The sequence below is a fragment of the Neltuma alba genome, unplaced genomic scaffold (assembly GCF_004799145.2).
Source record: "Neltuma alba isolate B1F8T4 unplaced genomic scaffold, ASM479914v2 tig00012617_pilon, whole genome shotgun sequence".
Lineage (NCBI taxonomy): Eukaryota > Viridiplantae > Streptophyta > Magnoliopsida > Fabales > Fabaceae > Neltuma > Neltuma alba.
In genome coordinates this window covers 74,280-91,969 of record NW_021637059.1, presented here as the reverse complement: position 1 = coordinate 91,969, position 17,690 = coordinate 74,280, and the positions used below count along the sequence as shown (strand labels likewise).

General features: G+C 30.9%; 1 pseudogene; it reads right to left on the bottom strand.

The window, feature by feature from the left end:
* Window positions 1-3,691: 3,691 nt before the first annotated feature.
* On the bottom strand, window positions 3,692-12,148 carry LOC114729256 (beta-amyrin synthase-like; annotated as a pseudogene).
* Between the last annotated feature and the right edge of the window lie 5,542 nt (window positions 12,149-17,690).

The following is a 17,690-nucleotide window of genomic DNA, read 5'->3' as shown; positions in this document are numbered from 1 at the left end:
CTTCAAGGCTGGACATAGTAGATTGCTAATGGCGTCATTTCTCATGGCAAACCGTGGCTAGGACTTTGTAATCTTCCAATTCAACAGCAATGACAGGAACTTGGATCTTCACAGGGGAGTTTTAGCTCTTTTAATTCCTGCCCAATAGTAGTTTAAAAATTCCTAGGTCTTAAGGATAGTTTCTATGATTATTGGGAAATTTGTATTGTTTAATTTGATTATGTTTAGAGATTATTGTGGCTGAATTACTGCTTAACATTTGACATTGGGTTGTTTATAGCTTTAATTTCAATTATAATGTTGTGGTTATGACACTAGCGTTGAGTTTAGAGTTAATATATTGTGAGTTTCTGAGGTAGCTTGGAATCTTAAATTATATTGTCTCTTCCTAGCTTTAATTCTGTGTTTTGAATTTAAGAGTTATAATTAAGTATTGGTTTTTGGCATCCTTAATTCTATTTTACTATTATGGTTGCAGTTAGTTAGTTGGAATTTTGGAAAAAAATTTTGTGGCAATTTGGCAATTTTGGAAAATTAGTTTAACATTCAATTTGGTTCTAAATATAATAATCCATTCTATTTCATCTCTCACGTTTATTTATTCTTTCTCAAGGTAATCCTTCTAGTAACTGCACATGTTAAATATTTCATCAAATAGTAGTTCTAGCTACTACACATTATTAGCAAGAGTATTTTAGGAAAGACAATACCTAGATATTAAAAATAACTAGCTTAACTCATTTTATTAATATATGCAAATTAGTCAACTAGCTCTTATACTAAGAAATAACAGTATTACATTTCAATACAAGCATTCAATATGTGTGTGTGTGTAAGGTGGGTGATATGATTGTAAGAAGAAATGTCATGGGGAGATTCTAAAGTTTGCTAAAAGAAAAGGATAGACAGAATAGTATGTCGGCATATGGGCCTTATTTTGACATATGGTTCCCATAAAAGTAGAGTTTACTATTACATAATGTATCTATTTCTTTATAGATCATATAGGGTAGGTTCCCTACTCGTTTGGTATGTTGGAATTGATTTTAACGCAAATAAAAATAGATTTGGAGATGTAAAAATTGTATTTCATCATTACCCTAAATGTGGAAAGAGAATATATATATATATATAAATATCAATCTGTGTGTGAAGGTAGGCTTGCTTTTGTGCTATACCCCATGAAGTTGATGAAAAAAACCTCACAACATTGATGGCAAAGACCCCAGGACCTTGATGGCAATGATAAAGATCTCAAATAGAACGAGCATAAGTATTAGGGTTTAAACAAATAGCTTAGGGCAAAAACAAAATAATGATTGTTACCTATAGCAAGAATAGAACGGCAATGAAAATAGGGACAAATGATAGCAGTAATGGCAATGTGGAAGGGACATCATGAGCACTCAAAAACTTCCCACCACAGCTAAATAGGAGAGAGTGTGCATTGAGAGTGTATCTTGAGGCTACGTAATTGAGCACAAGAGAGACCTCATATAGCTAGGGCAAAGGATTTACCCTAGTTACACCTAGAGATCAGTGTCGCATTACATACTACATCAGACACATTAGAGCCGTGCAAATCTTCATTACTAAATTAGTTTTCATCACAATCAGCATAAATTTCATTCATGCACAATCCAAAAAATTACCAGTTCACGTTCCTTAAACCCGTAAAGTTTTAGAGTTCACTATTACCAAAGTTAAACATTAGTAAATAGGGAAAAAAATGACAATAACATGAAATAAAATGGACAAATCAGGTCATAAAATAGCACTATATATGTTATATATGAGATTGGAGTGAGTAGGCCCTTACAAAATATTTCAAAACAAACAAAAAAAGATTGCATTTTTTTACAAGAAAAGATTAAATTTTTTACATTTTCATCGCAGAAGGAGGAGTAGGCAGTTGAAGGGTTGTATAAAAAGTCATACTCTATGCCCTAATCATCAAGTAGAAGGTTAATTTTGTTGTTAAGAACATAGAAGTGATAAACCACATGGCAAAGGCTGCGCTTAGTTGCAACTACTTTTGTCAGTAGTTGGTTAAATGAGGGAGGTGAAGGAGGGGGAGGTTATGAGAATAGATGGTGACAGGACATGGTGAACTTTCAAGTTTAGACACATTCTTTCAGGAAAAAAGAAAATAAAAGAGGCTCGTCTATTCAGTTCAAACACCGATTGTTTATAATAACCGTTGTTTTGAAAGATAAGTTACATTAATGTATGCTGTAAATAATAAGAATTACATCGATCGTGCTTATAACTGGTGCAAATATTGTAATCATTTTTTACAAAAGTGTCGCTGCCTCATTTGTCATATCGTTTGCGCAAAAACAGGGGTAGATAAGGCCATGTGAAAAGAGTTTTTTCTAGTAGTGTATGAAGAAAGTATATATTTGGTCCTTTCATTTTATAAAAATTTCAGTGTGCTCCCTTAATTTTAAAGAGTATATTTTTAAATCATTGAATCCTAAAATTATTAGTCTTAAATGATGACTTTTTGTAAGAATCATGGTTGTTTTGAAAATTAAACTCTTTTAGCATTTGATAAAATGTTATCAATATTCAAGACCTTAATATCATCATTATTTGTTAACAATTTTTGGATTAAAGGACTTAATATACTTTTTAAAGCTAATGGATTAAATTGAAATCTCGTGCAAAGTTAAAAGATTAGAAATACGCTTTATCCTCTAAATATTGACTAATGATAGCTAAGGATAAGGATACAATTGTATTTTTACAGCGTAATATGTAAATATATAATAAAAAATCATAAAAAAATTAATAAAGAAATTAAAAAACACACATGACTACTCCTTGAAGTCAATCTTATAGAAAATAATATACCAGCGTGGTGTCTTTCTCCGATTATAGATTTTCAATTTCTCCAGCACCCTTAAATCGTATAGCAAGCTCAAACAAGGATACAATTGCAAGTTACATGAACTTTATATGAATTCATATATATGTTTATGGTTGAACAATCATTTAGAAATAGACAATACTTACATCAAGTTCCTTATATCTATTATATCAAGTTCTTCAATCATATATGACTATGTGCCCTATGTTTGAAATATTACAATTTAATAACATTTAGTTATAAATCCACATGAAATAAAAAAAGGACACATGGTCATATGTGATTGGAGAACTTGACATAATGAATATATGAAACTTGACCTAATTCAGTCTCATTTCTTAAATTATAAACCTAAAATCTAGAATATGACACAAGCATTCTTTTTTGGTTATAAGAAAGACAATCATAACTAGATGGTCATTACCAAGGGATCGGACTCATAATTGATCTAAGATTTTGTCTAGAGCACAAGGAAGGTACGAATATTTATAAAGGAATAGGAGTGTTTCCATCAAGACACATGAAAGTATAATGCCCCTCTTGCTTGGACTTCGCTTCCCACCATCAGATTAAAAACTTATACCACCTTCAATCCCAATTAGAAAATCTCATTTGTAAACTACAAACGAGTTCTTCTAATTAGGACCGGAAGTATTATTATTTAAGTTAAATTATATGAAACTCTCTAAATTTTGGACTGTGAACAAACCCCCCCCCCATGTTTATAACTTAATAATGAATATTTCCCTGAGCTTTCAAATTTGCACACATAGTCCCCAGTCATTAATTATATACCCGATTAAACTTTAAGCTGTAAGTGATCAACAAAACTAATTATAAGGGAATTATTTGTGTAAATATAAGACTTTAGAGGAGTTCATAATAAAGTTTCAAAAGCTAGGGAGATTATTTGTGTTCATGAGTTACATATACATTAGGCTATTATTTATTCAACTTTAGAAAGCTATATATGTAACTCGTTTCCGATATTCAGCCAGAGCCCAAAGCGGAAAAACATTTCTGTACATTGGATAATGGAGCATGCAATTCCTGTTGAATACACCAGTGATTTCCTGAAAATATAAGCCACAAATTAACACTTAATTCTACCATTGATTTATAAGTTTAATTAAAAAATTATTCCAAATTAAATGAGTCACTCAAAGGTACTAACTTGTTGTGGCCAATCCCCATTCTCCAACTGAGCATTGATTAAAAGTCTTGCTCCACGATGAAGAGGAGATGGATCTCTCTCAACCTGCCAATAAAATTTGATTTTAGTTTATTTTTTATTTTTAAAAATTACAAATAAACATAAATTGCTATTCACAATAAAGAATTAAATAGAATAACCTGTCCAGCATATATTAGACCCATCATTGCCCATGCTGTTTGTACCACATTTGATCTATTACCTTCAAGGGGAACATATTTCTGCATCATTTATTAGAATTCATAAGATGAAAGGGCACACAGTTATAATTATATATAAGAACTAAACAACTTTCTCTCCTATTTCTCCTGCCAAGTAACTTGTTATAAATTTTATAGGAAAAATTAATCTTTTTTTTCTCATAATTGTAGGTCAATTGTAATTTTTTTTTTCTTAAAATTTGATTGGGTACAACTTAGTTATTATAGTTTTAACTCGGTTGTAACTTAATTCATGAATTTTGACTCAATGTAACTTAATTCCTATAATATACTATTTAAAATATTAATCCCTATATTTTGGAATATAAAATTATATATTTCATGAAACTTAGGGATTAAGATTTCAAATTGTTAAACCTATTGGAACTGAGTTAAAGTTTAGGGATCGAATTTTAGCTGAGTCAAACTATATAAACATTGAGTTGTACCGAGTTAATGAATTTTTAAGGATTAATTAACAACAGAGTCAAAACTTAGGGACTAAAATTAATATTTATTATTCCCATTTTATATATTATACTGATAATTAAATTACATTTATATACCTTTTTTGGACATGAAAGATAGCTCTCACCCCACCCACCATCATCCCTTTGCGATATGAGAAGAAAGTTCACAGCTTTGCGAATGGCAAGACAATTATTGTAAGTCTTACCAGCAGCGGCAAGGCCACCTAATGCAAACCAAGTGCCATAAGTGAAGCAAACACCCCATTTCCCATACCATCCCCCATCTTCAGTTTGTGTGGCTTCAAGAAATTTCACAGCTTTCTCAATGCAATTCTCAATCTCCCTTGTTCTATGCCCTGGATATAGCTTTGAGAATAAAACTAAAGCTTGAATTGTTGATCCAGTGCATTCTACATATTCATGTTCGACCACGATGTCTTGGAAGAATTCCGTAGGATTTAGCACCTGATCCCAAAAACAAACTAATCAAATTATTGCCAACTATATTACTCCATTCGATCCTAAACGTAGGAGTTAAATAGATAACTAATTAATAAATATTAAGAAAAATAGTTTAGCTAATTATTTGCAAAGAGTTTTAAATTTGTTAGACAAAATAGATTGGAGTTTTAAATTTATGAAAAAAAAATCCCTCAACCAACCTCAACATTTAGGACTAGAGGGAGTATTTTATTTTGTTGACATAAGTTCTAATTCAAATATGACATGATTCTTACTTCTAACCAGTCTTGACCTTTCACTGGTTCCCATGCTGTAAATCCACCATTTTTACTCTGTAAATATATGAATTTTAAAGTTTATATAGTGAATCAATGCACAAAGGGAAAAAAAACATATATAATTGTAATGTGAAATACTTGCCTGAAGTGACAAAAGAAGATTAATGGAATCATAAAGCCTTTCTACTTCCATAGTTTCACCCACAATCTTTTGTGGTAGCATTGACAAAAGAAGACAACACTAAAATAGACCAAAGCATATAACAATTAAAAGGAAACATCATAAAAGGTGAAGATGAACAAGGAAATTGAGTTGTTTAAGCATAGCAAGTTATTAACCTTCAAAGCCTCTGCAGTACAATCAGAAACTTGCCATCCATGGTCCTGATCAGAGAAAGTCCATGCCCCTTTTGTAATGTGACGATACATACTTTTAAAGTCACCCGAAGGGTTGTCCTTAACCTAATAAGATCATCATAATCAATATCAATTACTTAGGGGGGAAAAAAAAGGAGATTTAATTTGTAGCATATTGGTGTTTCGTCACTAATATATCAAGTATGATCCATCACAAATTAGTTGAATTCATGAAATTTCTGTCACAAAATCTACTGCAGATTAAAAAATAATTACAATAACGGATTTGGGAAAATTTGTCCTTTTTTTTGTTACACATTCCTTTCTGTGCAGTTAGTATGATATAAAAATATGAAAATTAATTATTTAGTCCTTGTAATTTTGTCTTGGTTATAACTCAAATTGTTAAAGTTTAACTTGATGCAACTTAATTTGTCAAATTTGAGGCATTTAATCCGTTTGTCCCCTACAACTTAGTTCCAGAAAGACCAGATGATTTTTAAAAAGTGTGAATAAAAAATTGAATAGCTAAAATTTAGGGCTTGAGTTGAAGAAGTTAAACATTAGAATTTGAGCTACAATTATGTAAAAACTATATAAATTAAATAAATAATTTTTCTTAAAACATAGTAAGTCACATTGTTTATAAGCCATAAATGTTGGCTCATTCCTTAAATCTTACGCAATGCGGCATTGGACTCACATCTATTCTTTTAGATATTATTGCAAAAATATTTAAAAATGATCATATATAAGATGGCAAAAAAAAATCACGTATAAAAAACTTTTTAAAAAAACCCTCATATAATTACAAGCCAATCAATTAATGTTTCTTAATTAATAAGAACGAAAAGTTCACCTGAGATTTCTTTATGAAGTCATGTCCTCTTGCAAGAGTAAAAGCAATTTCCTCGGTTTGGTTTGTGGCAAGTAAAGCTTGCACAGCAAAACCAGCATCCCATTGTTGGCTTCCAAAACTCTGCAAATAGTTAATAGCATATATTGATTAAACCCAAAATATTTCATGGAAAAAACCTAAAAAAATACCTCTAAAATTTGAAAATCATAAATCAGGAATTACTACAAAAATGTGTTGTCATTTACTTTTCAAGTGTAATTAATTACTATTAAAGTGTAGTAAACAAGATTGATTTGGAATTTTGAAATCTAAGAGGTATTTTTTTTTTTGGAGTTTTCCATATTTATTTTCACTAAATAAATTAGTCTTACTAAAATAATAAACTTGAAGATATATATGAGCAAATAATTTGTTTACTTGCATGGTAATTCCATCTTCAGAGACCCATATGTAATCAGGAACCCTAGCAAGATACTTCTTAAAGGCATCTCCTTTCGAATCTTCAACCCAACAAGCTAGCATTCACAAAACCTGTCGCAAATGATATAAAAAAGGGAAATTAAATACTGATTAATTAGAAGCATGTTCACACCAAAATCAATAATTATATCAAAGTGCTTGGCATTAATTGAGTCATTCTAATTAATATTACCTTTTCGACGCAGCCAATGGTTATGTATCGACTAGTTTCATCTTCATAGTGAATATGCTTCATTGTTACTTGAAGAGCTTTCTCTCTTACCAACTTATTGAAGGGCCAACGAGTAAGAAGTGGCTCAGTGAATGTATATAAACTATCCCATATCAAATCTTGTATCAAGGGATGTGGATAGTAAAGATCTTCCTGCAATGATATATATATTTGACATTAATTATCCATGATATATAGTTTATTGTTCCTTAATTAGGAGAAATCAGAGCTAATTGTGTTTGTGTCAATATATATATAGCGATGAATTATCAGAGACTAAAGTAAAATTAAACTCACCTTTGCACAAAGGCCACGAGCTTCATTCCAATGAATTTGATGATAAGGTTGAAGGTAGAGTTCTTGTCTGAGCTGAAGAATAAGAGGTGTGATGGGACCCACAAATCTTTTCCCATACAAATACGACATGGGCATGTAAACCAAGCGGCAATAACACCACATTTTAGCTGCATTAATTACAATATCATGGAAGATATCATTATTAGACAATGCAATAGAATTAGTATTGAAGTTTTCTTAACATTAACACACTAGTTGTCACTTCCACTAAAATAACTGAACTTACCTTGGTTGGACTCGCCACGTCCACTTATATAGTTTGGACTGACTCACAAAATATGATTAGTTTTTTAATCGCACAATATATATACACAAAAGATCTCATCATATGTCTATAGACTGACTCACAAAAACCTCTAATGATTAGAAAGCAAAAAACCATATATAGCAAGAGAAATTACAATATAATAAAATTAAAATGATGATGAGAGAATGTCAATAGAAGATTAAGGAACTAGATGATACTATCTTGGACCTTAATATAAGAGTTAGCTAACTAATTTAGGAAGATTAAAAAAATAAATTAAATTAGTTATTTGTAATAAATGGACATTGACTTCCTTAAATTGTCCTTACTTAATCATATATATTGAAACTACACTTGGATAGAAATACTTTACAATTAACAGGAATGATTTTGAAAATACATCATAAATTTGGGAGACAAAATGATTATAGTCTTATATTTAGGACCGGAGATAGTAGATATGACATGAAATTAAAACATGATTAAACCTCCAAATCTAAAATTGATATTAGAAATGTATGTTCACCATTTAATTACGTACCTGGATGCATAGGAAGGAACGATGGAAGGAGCCAGAACTCTGGTGGCATTGGATTTGTTCCACACCACTCAAACAATCCAAGTATCTACAACAACAATATATGAGACATACATGCATACATACATACCTACCTACCTATATACATACATGCATGAAACCCAACATGTAGGGAATGAATAAAATAGAACGTACTGAGAGCCAAGTCTTTCCCCAAGAGGGTATGTAGGTGGCACCACCATGATCAAGAATCCATCTTCGAGCTCTGAAACAAGCATTGTCTTCGCCTCCATCGGGTCCTTCTCCAAGCATTCGCATGCATATATAACTCAGCACAGTACAGAACATGGTGCTGTGTCCCTCTATGTGTAAGCCCCACCCTCCATCTTCATTCTTTTGAAACAAACACGCACACGCACACGCGCACATGAAAACTTAAAACTGTAACATATGACCAATACAATAAAGCAGGTTTTGGTGCTTAAATATGTATATACGTCCTACATACCTGGTGATAGTATAGGTATCGAAGGATTTCTTTACGATATTCTTCTGGGAACACAGCATCAAGATGACCAGTAATATACATGCAAAATACCTGCACCATTTATACCCATTTGAACTCGTTTAATATTTATTTAATATGAAAATGAAGTAGGATTAATTGGAACATGTGACATAAATGAAGCAGGAGTGATTCTTTATTCTTATTACAGTACATATATAGCACACCCATGCATGCGCCCGCACTCTCTAAAATTTCTAGTATCCAAAGTATTATGGAATTGTGATTAGCGTGGAAATTATGTTGATTCTTTATTAAAATAGTATGATTATCTAAGGAGAAAGGAAGAAAGACATTTGCTATTGGTGGGTCCCACTTAACATGTGGACCCCAGTCCCGCGCTCTTTTTTTCCTTTTAAATTTGTATAGCATTGTACTTCTTTACTCCCCTTGGTTATGTAGGTAAAATACAAATAATTGGATTACGTAAATTAAAAATTCAGTTAAAACCGGATAAAAGCAATGTATGTGTAAAAATATATATTCTTCCGAAAAAATTTTTATTATTTGTGAAGAGTGAAAATAAGAGCTAAAAAATTAATACAATAATGTAAGAGGTTATTAATGAGAACAAAACTTCAAAAAAAAAATTAAAATTTCATACATCATTTATGTATATTTTATAAATAAGACTTCTAACTCCAAAGACCTTTTGTCACAATATTGAACTTGAGGAAGTGTATTTGTGATAGGTGGGTATCCCTTAACATTTGTGGTCCACCAATGAATAATATTTATTTGTTGTATTTCTTATAGCACAGTAAATATGCATATGCGTATATATGGTTGGTGTATATACCAGAGGTTGCATGAAATAGAGAGGTCCAGCAATTTGAGCAGGCCAGTGACCATCTTTCGATTGCAATGCGCTTAGATAATGAGTTGCCCTTCTCACAGTGTTCCCAACATTTTCATCACTTATTTCCTCTCCTTTCTCTATCTTCACCCTTGGAATTTTTTGTTTGAAATTCTTTTCTCTCAAGAACTACATAAAGTCAATCACCATTAATATTTAACATTAGTTAATATATATAAAAAGTAGCAAAGTACAATTTCCAATACTTAATCTAAGATCTATTTAATTAAGTTGGATGGATTAAAAAAAATATTTAAATTAATTATTTGTAAAAGATATGTTTTGATTAGTCTAAAATATCTTTTTAAATCATTTGTATTGAAACTATACTCATACAAACTCTCTTAACATGTGCAATCAACTACGATAGTTTAGGAAAAAATAATAATAATTACAGAAAACAAAACAAATTGAGATAATATATTTAGAAATATTTGAAAACTTGGGTTAGACTGGCCAGGTTGACTCAAAAACTAGTGACTTGGCTTCTTAACTGTTCCAAGCAAGCAAGCAGCTAATTCAAGGAAGAAGCGAACCTGTATGACTCAGGAACAAAAGTAAAACTATACTCCTTAATGCATACTCTCTTAACATATACAATCAATAGGAATAATTTTTAAAAATGATAATTACGAGAAATAATATTTGTCAAACTCAACCCCCAATTAATTCTTATATTAGGAACCGGAGGAGGTAGTACAAGATGAAAATATAATATTTGTATGAATCAGCTCGCTTTGCCAAATATATAATTAATTCTTGGAATTGGCCGTTTCGTTAGCGTATGTAATCTAAAATGTTGTGATGCTTAATTGGAGAGGAAATCAAAACCAAAATACTACCTTCGATCCCAATTATAAAACCTCGTTTGTAGTCTACAAATAAGGCCTTATAATTAAGATAGAAGGTAGTATATAATTATACAAGTAAAATAGAAGAATACACATTAAAAAAGAGAGAGAGACAATTAGAGAGTTATTAGCCTAAGAGAAAAACAGTACCTGTACGATGATACCTTGAAATGCCATGGAAAGCTAGGTACGTTCGTACACAGTGTAGGGCTTGACGTTTAAGCGATTATAGCAAATAATTAAGGCATGAAAGTGGCTGCTTTGATTGAGGAAATACTCGGAATCAAAAAATACAAGTACAAGTACATATGAAAATATGTGTAATAATTAATAACGGTAAAAAGTTGGAAACTTATTGAATTTTTTAGATAGGTTTCATAGTTTTTCATTTGTTTCATTGAAATATGCTAAAGATAACTTATAAATAAAATAAAATCAAAGTGGTACTTTAATAAGAGTATTCGTGCGGAAAAGAAGAATTTAATATAATTGACTTTTCACAAAATTAGGATTATAAAAACCTTTTACAAGACATTTTATATTAAAGAGAGGAGCTGAGTGTTAAAAAGAAGAGAGGTCAAGAAGTGAAAGAGTGAGGGGAAAAAAGTTACAAACGTCATAGACAAAATGAGTAAAAACTCGTATATGAAGAAACCATCAATGGCTGTTTGCCAAAAAATAGAAAAACAATCAATGGCATGCATACATACTATCTCTGGTCTTTAATACATATAAGACCAGATAACTAACTTAAAAAGATAGAAAAACTAGTTAAGTTGGCTACTTGTAACAAATATATATTTTTTTAAAACCATTTTATTTAGTTATGTGCATTGAAACTACATGTATTGAAACTACCCCTTGATGGGAATTTCTTATTATCAATAGGTATATTATAGAGAGAAAAAAATTATAAATTTGAGTGAAAAATAAATCAAGATATTATATTTATCAACAAATCTAATTTTCAAACTAATTTTTATATTAATAATAATAGGTTGTACATAATGAGTATGTATTCATCATATAGATGCTTGAGATAGAATATATGTGGAGGTAAAAAGAAGTAGTAAAGAAGAAATGGAAGAGAGAGAGACCTGAAAACGCCATAGAAGGTCTCCACAGGGCTTGAGGTTGAATCGCTTATCGTAGAAGTTTTGACGAGCAGCTTCAACTTCAGCTCGTTCTTCTGGATTTCCTTCATCAGCATGAAATTCCCATATTTGCCTTCCACTGAAGTTGTTTGTACTGAATATATACGGATCCTTCCCTCCCTCTCCTATCTTCAGCCTCCACATTTTGATCTCTATGTGTGTGTGTGTGATCTGAAATATCAAACTTAGTTTATACCCACACACACATTTATATGCTAATACGCACCAGTTAAATATATCAACGTTTCTCGTACAAATGTTAAACCTATTAAAGAAAATAATTAATATATAAATCCCCATATAATTTCACCTCTTTTTTAATTAAGCTCTTATAGTTTTTTATTGGATCATTCTATCTCTAATCTTTTAACATAATTTGTTAAATTGTAAGAAAAAGAGTTTGGTCATACACCTGAATTAATTTTACCCCATCAATCTAAATCAAAATCAAAATCAAAATCAGGTTATTGACTGTTGCTATAATAGACTATACATATCATGTTTATATGTATAAATATACATATTAAATGGTGTAAAATTAATTAAAATGGTGGAAACATCTTTTGGTGGGCTAAAATGGGGACATAATTTCCTTGGATCTGAATTTGTTTTTTCTAATCCTTAATTGTGTTGTTAAAACTTCAGGTGGCAAATAATGCAGCTCATTTTTATGCTTGCTATTAATTTGTCCATTATTTTGATACAGAAGACGAATTGTGACAAGAGGATGATGTTTTTTCAATTTCCATTCTTGGTTGGTTAATTTTAAGGATGTATATATGATCAAATGAAATATCATGCCCCGTATGTGGAATAACAAACTTAATTATTGTTGATCAAAAATTTGTCCATGATTAATATTGGAAATATAGGAAAATATTTTTATGAAACTTTAAAACTTATCAAGATGTGTATGTAAAGTCGATTGATTACTAAAGATAAATTGAAATGAGAATAAGCTCGTGATGCTCTAACAAGAAAGATATCCTCTATTGCATGCCAGAAATTAAAAATTTTATATATTAATGGGAGAGCTGGCCGCCCAAAAGTAATCCTACAATAGATTGATCTGGATTAATTAGTTGCTCGGATACTTAATAATATGATCTAGAAAAAGTGCCACCTTAGGGGTGGCCAAAGGGTTATCAAATACATACATATATATAATATAACAAAATTTATATTAAGTTACCTATATCAGTTATGTTAAATTCATAGGTAAAGTTCCAAAGTATACATATGCATTTTAATGACTTACAATAGCAAAATAATAAGTATTTATATAAGCGAAATTATATATATAATATAACAAAATTTAAGCCAAATTACTTATATCAATTATGTTAAATTTGTAGATAAAGTTCCAAAGTATACATATGCATTTTAATGACTACAATATTAAAATAATAAGTATTTATATAAGTGAAATTATAATTGCACAAACGCATTGTAACAACTAACATCAGTAAATGTTTCAGTTTTAATTTTTCATAAAAATATTGCTAACATGTTGTGGGGGGAGAAAAGTTATAGTTATCTTTGCAACGATGGTTAAGTAGGACATCTAATGATCAAAAGTGTAATGTAGGTTACTGTTATTCTGGCAAAAACAAATATAGGTTACTCCATCTTGTTGGGAGGGAGGTTCTTAAACGTGAACTGTTAATAGGCTAACAAAAAGTCAAATTCGAGGTATTTTGATATCTTTATCAATCACCCTCCTCCTGTTAGTTGGGCAAATTAATTAGCACAGTAGCGGTTGGTACTTCCCCAAACAATTAAAGAATAATAAATACTGTATACAACTGTACCAATAGTTATAGAACTTTAATTTCTTTCAATTATTAGTTTTACTAGCCGCTTACCAATATAATTGATTGGTACTTGATATGAAACTTGCAACTTCTAACTAACTATTTAATAGAATTGATTATTGAACTTTTTTATACAAAGAATTGATTATTGAACTTTTTTATACAAAGAATTGATTATTGAATACGATGGACTAGATATTAAAATCAAGTAACCTATGTAGATGATTAAAAAATATAGGCTTAACTTACAAATCTATTTACAACTTAAGTATTTTATCACAAGAATCTAACACTATAAACTTCTTTTTGATGGAAAATTTATACATGACATTAATAAAAAAAATTGTAAGAAATGTTGACTATTTAGTAAACATATAGGTAAAAAAAAGCGGTTAATACAATGTTTGGTCCCTCTAGTTTAGCTTTATATTGGTTTTGGTCCCTAAAGTTTGAAACATGTAGTTTTGGTCCCTCAAATTTATTTCCATTTAAAACGCTAGTCCTTATAATTTGAAAAGGACTTAGAACAGCAATTAACGGCGTTAATTTGACATATATGGCACTAACTCCGTTATGTTTGCTTACGTGGTGTGCTGATCGAGCGATATGATGCGGAGAAAATGTTCCAAGGAGATGTGGCCTCGGTATCTTATTTTTTAAGAGAAAGAAAACAAAACAGAGCCTAACTTATCGGCTAGAATCCGATCATCACTATTCATCGGAGAGTTTTCGTTCAGATACGTCGTCCATCGCTAATCCCTTGCTCCCGTCTCTACTTTTCATCTGTGAGATTAGCTTTGACGTATTGATTCTTCATTCCTCATATGTGTTTCTAGACGGGAAAGCTTCTCTCTCTCCTCTCTCTGTCTTCTGATGCCGTTCATCATCATTTTCTTTGGTTTGGAAAGCTTGTCCTCTGTTTTTCTCAATCACCTTGCTTTTATCACATCAGCGCCATCCTCTTATAGTTTGATCTTAGTTCTCTGACATAAATTCTCATCCCTTCTCTTTTCCCTGTCTTTTCCTCCACTCGTCAATTTTTTAGCTGCAAGACCATATCATATACAGAATTTCCCGTATGCTAAATATAATGAAGTTATAAACAGAAAGCATCCTACTTCTGCTAAATAAATTAGCATGAGTATCAATAAAAATAAAACAATCTGTGCCTTGGAATGATTGAATTTTTGCAAGCCCTCTACGCGAATTTATGATGTAATCTGAAAGAATAAATATTGATTTATCTAGTTCATCAATTTTTGTAATGGTAAATTTCTAAGCAGTCATATGAAGAAGCTTCTTGTAACTAGAAAGCAGTTGAATGTTAGTCAACCTGCCCTTCCTAAATTTCCAAGTTGAGAGACTCGCTACTTTATTCTCCTGTTTCAATTTGAATGTAAATCTTATTTTACTCCATTTTGAAACATGAAATTTCCGTTATTATTGTTTAATACATCGTTCTCAACGCATAAAAATGGGTATTGCCATTCTATGGCTTGCAATATTTATTTTTTGTGGCAGCAATAATTATTATGAATATTATTAACATTAATAATAATTACATAAATTAAATAATGCATGCGAACTTGGAAAATAGGCGGGAGAGAAAAGCACGTGATGTGAATCCGACCAGCTTGCCGTACCTTCGATATGATAGCGCTTCTGGTACTCGTCACCACTTGGTGGATAACTTCTATACCATTTTAATGCCCTTTGTAAAGGACTTTGACATATTTATTGCCATCCAGTTCTAGCTTTGTCAATTATTGGTAGCGCATTTTTCTGTGAGATTATGATGGCTGTGGTCTTGTTGGGTTTAGTTGTTTTCTCCAAGGAGTAGCAATGAACACATATCTCTCTGACTCGTGAGGAAATCTCTATAACTTTCTGGTTTCTATTCTTCTATTTGTTTTAAATAGAGAACTGTGATTTCTACCTAGAAATAGAAAAATTTTATTCCTTGAAAGATTCTTTAACCCTGACCCATATAAGAGCAGGGCTTGGCTTACTTCGACGACAGCAAGATCTGAAAGTCATCATTGGCTTCCAAGCTTTCTCAACCAACTCGGGCTTGGAAGAGGATGACTATACCTCCATCGGCAAAACGCAGGCTGCCGGTAGTAAGTTCTCGACTCACTTGATTGAGACGTCCAAGAATGAGCTGGCCTTCTCAATTGCGGAACCACACGAACTTTGTCCCTCAGCGTCAATCCACGATGATGAAGGAAATTGGAAGAAAGAGAGGGGAGAGAGAGAAGCTTTCCTAGCTAGAAACAAGGACGACAGGATGAGGAATGAAGAATCAATTCAACAAAGCTAATCTCAGAGATAAAAAGTAGAGGCAAGAGTTGGGGATTGGCGATGAACGACGAGATCCAAACGAAAGCTCTCCGATGAACAGTGATGACCGGATCCTAGCCTATAAGTTATGATATGTTTTTGTTTTCTTTCTCTTGAAAAATAAGATACCCAGGCTACAACTCCTTTGAACATTTTCTCTGCATCACACTACCCAGTCAGCACACCACGTAAGCAAACATAATAGAGTTAGTGCCACACATGTCAAATTAATGCTGTTAATTGCTGTTCTAAGTCCTTTCCAAACTATGAGGACTGATATTTTAAATGAAAATAAACTTAAGGGACCAAAACCATAGATTCCAAACTTTAGGGACTAAAACCAAAATAAAGCTCAACTAAAGAGACCAAAAGTTATATTAACCTCTTAAAAAAATGATGTGAAAATAAAAAATTTTAAAATAGTACAAAAATGTGATAGTCGTTGGAAATGCCATGCTTACTTTTGCTCTATTTTTTGGTTGACATGTTGGCTCCCATGCAGCTGAACCACCTTTTTTACTCTGCAAATATGTGAATTTAGAGTTATATATGCTACTGATCAAATCAAAACACAAAGCAAACACTACCTCAAAGAAAGGGCTTTCTGTCAAAAGAGAAACCCAAGAAAATGATAACCTCTAAAGAGAAAATCCCCGAAGAAATTCAGTGAAAGGTTCTGTATAATTTGAATTAATGAGATATTTCTATGAAAAAAATCATTGTTTTATTATTATAATGAATCATAATTGCAATGTAAGATTACTTACTTGAAGTGACAACAAGACATTGACAGAATCATAAAGCCTTTCAGGTTCCATCTTTTCACCCACAATCTTTGGTGGTAACATTGATAAAAAGTTTCAAAATAGAAAATAACAACTTTTAAAATTTGTTTTGTAATTATTTTTCATCTTTAAAATTTCATTATAATTCTCCTTTTTCTTTTCTTTGTCGGATTGGATATTAAGTTATTAATCCTTGGGGAATTAAAATTTATAAGGTTTTGGTTTAATTATAATATCCGATTAGTTTGAAAATACGTTGGGTATGAGATTATAGTATCTGAATATATTCAATTAATAAGATTTAAATAATATCTTGATTGAGATTTGAAGAGATTGAATTAAATGGAAAAATATCGTAAATAAATACAATTTCAAATAGAGGCTCAAATAAAGAAATTAATAATTAATTTTGAATTTAAATAATATCTTAATTGGGATTTGAATATATTAAATTAAAGGGAAAGTATCATAATTAACTAGTATGTCAATTGGAAGCTTAAATGGAGAAATAAATAATTAATTTCAAATTTTCATCCATTTCCCATAAATTCTCCATCTCTAATTCAAATTCCATTAAAATGAATTAAAAAAATATACTCCTATTAGAAGTAAATCTTCAACTATCTTAGATAATACAATTTATTACAATTTTAAATTTAATCAAATATTCTAATCCATACATCACACGAGGGAAAATTTTCTAGTTATTAAAAAATCTCAATAACAATCTAAATAGCCTGCAATAATAAGTTTCAGGGTTAAAAATAATAACTTTTAAAAT